Below are 3,638 nucleotides of genomic sequence, written 5' to 3' on the forward strand. Positions count from 1 at the left end.
CGAAACGATAAATTTGAAGTCAAAGTGCATCAAGGCATACCAAGTTGTATTAGCATACTCTGATTCTTCAAATCTTCAACGGAATATAAATGGTAGACTTATTCTAGAGTATCTCTTTGTGGAACATGCCAAGTTGTCTTAGCATACTCTGATTCTTCAAATCCTCAACAGAACATAAATGGTAGACTTATTCTAGAGCACCTCTTTGCGGAAAATTTGCGTTCTTATAGGGCACTTAACCTCTAAGGAGTTTCAATTTATTTTGATCCTTTTCCGTGACTGTCGTCATTGTCATCAAAACATTTGAAAGTGTTTTGAGGTGTAAAATCTCAAGCAGAGGGACTGGTGGTGTTAGCCACTCTTCCGCCAATACTAAGCACTTACTTGAACTAACAAGTAAAAAATGAGCCGAAGTCTCTTCGGCGCAGTCGAGTTTTCTGTACGACGTATAATCAAGGCCACTGAAGTAGATCTATCTTTCGGTGGTCTCGGTATAATGCTGTATGAGCCGCGGCCCATGAAATTTTAACCAGGCCCGATGGTGGCCTATCCTATATCGTCGCCAGACGCACGATTATGGCTAAATTTAACCTTAAATAAAATCAAAACTACTGAGGCTAGAGGGCTGCAATTTGGTATGTTTGATGATTAGAGGGTGGATGACTAACATACCCATTTGCAACCCTCTAGCCTCAGTAGTTTTTAAGATTTGAGGATGGATAGAAAAACTGCGGACGGACAGACAAAGCCGGACGATAGTTTTCTTTTACAGAAAACTAAAAATCAGAAAGGGTCTTAGATACCCTTCATCCTTATTCTGATCAAAGGCAGAGAGTACACAAGGAAGCTTTGGAAGTGAAAGCTTAGATCACAGAATGTTGCATCACTGTCAGCTCATACTTATTAGGACCGATTAAAGTATTACCACATATTTATGGATGACACTTTTATATTTGCATATCTTCTTAAAGTTTCACTTCATATTTGCCAGTCAAAATTTGCTCTATAATTTACAGATAGTTGGCGGATGGTATGGCTCCTACACTGCCACATCGATCAAGTTTCCCTAAAGTATATTCAAACACTGATACTACACAATGTTCTGAAAATGGATGTTCAATTGCCATGGAAAAGATAGTGACGTGTTACAACGGAGAAAAGAATGAAAATGACTAGAGTGGAGAAGAAAAGCAAATAGGGATCCAAACATAAACTTTGTCAACCTAGCATTCAAAAAAATTCACTGCCCTTTACTAGACTAATAAGGTTCGTTTTAATCTCACTGGACTCAAAATAACAGCGTCTGCTCTTTCATCAATGGATGACTTCGAGGCGTAGGTCAACAATAGGTTGTTTGAGGACAGTTTTTTAATAGCTTCATGGCATTGTCAATGAGTTATGCAAAGATTCAAATTCTCATCTAGTTTCCCAAGGCTGCCTTGCTCAACAACAGTTGCTGAAATCGCAATCAAAGTTTAGCGTTCTCAAAGATAAGTGTAAAAGGCTGTAGGCGTCACTCGGCTGGCTTTCTCTGCAGCCATCCTCAGTTACAGATGGAAATAGACTGCAATTAGATGGATGCATCATATATATATATATATATATATATATATATATATATATATATATATATATATATATATATATATATATATATATATATATATATATATATATATGGGTATATATGTGTATTTATGTGTGTGTGTGTGTGTAAGAACGTTAAACTATGTCCTACTAAGGAAAACATAATACCGAAAAAATGCAAATGAAAACCCACCCAAAACACAAAGCAGTAAAAATAAAGCATGAAAACGGAAAGAAAAGAAATAAAATTGGTCTTTCGAGATGAAAGATCGCCTTAAATCACAGGACTGGAGCCCATCCACGTAAAATGCAGCAGCTCTCACAAAAGACTTCTAAAAATCTAGAGAGAAAGAAAACAGACCAAAAAAAAAGAGCGAAGAAAAGAAACACTGAATTGTACCAGAAAAATAAGCGAGAGTTTCCTCGGTCACTATCTGGCACTGGAGTGGAATTTTTGTCTGATTTCCCAAGATGGTTCCAGGATTCCTCAGAGAGAGAGAGAGAGAGAGAGAGAGAGAGAGAGAGAGAGAGAGAGAGAGAGAGAGACATCCTGGCTCAAGAAATCTACTAGGTGAAAAACGAGGAAAATTTTTTTTTTTGTTAAATACAACTGAGTGAGTTTGTACGTTGATATACATTTGTACAATGTCTCTAGTAAATGTATGCATTACCTAAACATGCAGACACATATTTTTTCTCTCTCTCTCTCTCTCTCTCTCTCTCTCTCTCTCTCCCTCGTGTTGTATTTTAGAGAGAATAAGCACCTAATATCTCTGAGTGACAAACAAGACATGGTTTTAGAATTGGCCTTCCACTAATTCTGCTTGTTCACTGTAAAAAGAAACAATCCTGCACTACAATAATGGTAATTCGGATGTTTCTGCTTCTCCTTTGATGTTAGTAAAGCATTTGATTCCGTTGATCACGAATTCACGATATTCGTATGAGAGAATATTAGAACATGGGGTTCCGGCTGTTTATGTAAATTTGTTTTACTTTTCGTATAATAATCTAGTAGTGAAGGTGATTATAAATCTTGCGTCTCAAATGAATGGGAATTAGAAAACCGAGTTGCCCAGGGAGGAATTTTATCAGGTTTATATTGCGAAATATATATTGATGCGTTTTTAAGAAATATTTGTGAAATGAAGGTTAGTTGCCGATTAGGCATTTCAAGTTCAAATGCTATTGCATACGTTGATTATATTGTGCTGCTGGTCTCTTCGGCCACTGGTCTGCAAAAATTGATAGATGACGAAACTTTAAATATTGATAAAATTTAACCCAGTAATGACAATGTGTATGACTTTTAATATTAACCTGTTAAATCATTTAAGTATTTATGGTATATCATAGCGTGTGATTTGAATCATAATTATGACAATTTGGGCAAGAAGTAAATTTTACACTGGATTCAGTATGATGATAAGAAAATATTTTGCGGATAAATGTTAATTTCTTCCATTAAACAATTCTGCGAAATGTGGTTTGGTGGATCCTACTCCAGGAACTTAAACAAAAGTTTCAGCGCTGACTACCAAAAAGCAGCCCCAAAAAATGTTAAACCTACCGTATCATAAAAGCAACCAATATGCCTATCAAGATGCCAAGCTTTTAACTTTAATATTTTACAAATAAATAACAGTATGCCAGCATTGCGGTTGCACAGTAACTGAAGTGATTTTATTCAAAACATTTTATGCCTCTTTCATGTACCTTCAGTTTTAATACAGGAAGGCTACCAAATTTTTTAAAAATTCATGATTTAGATTTTTTTATTATATAATGGTAAAATGCTATTTTAGCAAGAATCTGTTTTATTCAAAATAATGGAAGACAAACGACAGAAGTTTGTCATGAACACAGTTAAATTAATTGTGGTTAGGCGTTACATTCTATCATTATTTATACTGCCTGTCAAGGCTTTTACATGTCTTTATATGACATTGTAAATAATATGCTGAGCGCAAATTTTATCAAGATAAAATAACTGAAATGTTACGGGAGGTTTGTATGACATTTTGCTGTTTATTTGGTTTTTAGGCATTGTG

Source organism: Macrobrachium rosenbergii, chromosome 42 (assembly GCF_040412425.1).
Source record: "Macrobrachium rosenbergii isolate ZJJX-2024 chromosome 42, ASM4041242v1, whole genome shotgun sequence".
Classification (NCBI taxonomy): domain Eukaryota; kingdom Metazoa; phylum Arthropoda; class Malacostraca; order Decapoda; family Palaemonidae; genus Macrobrachium; species Macrobrachium rosenbergii.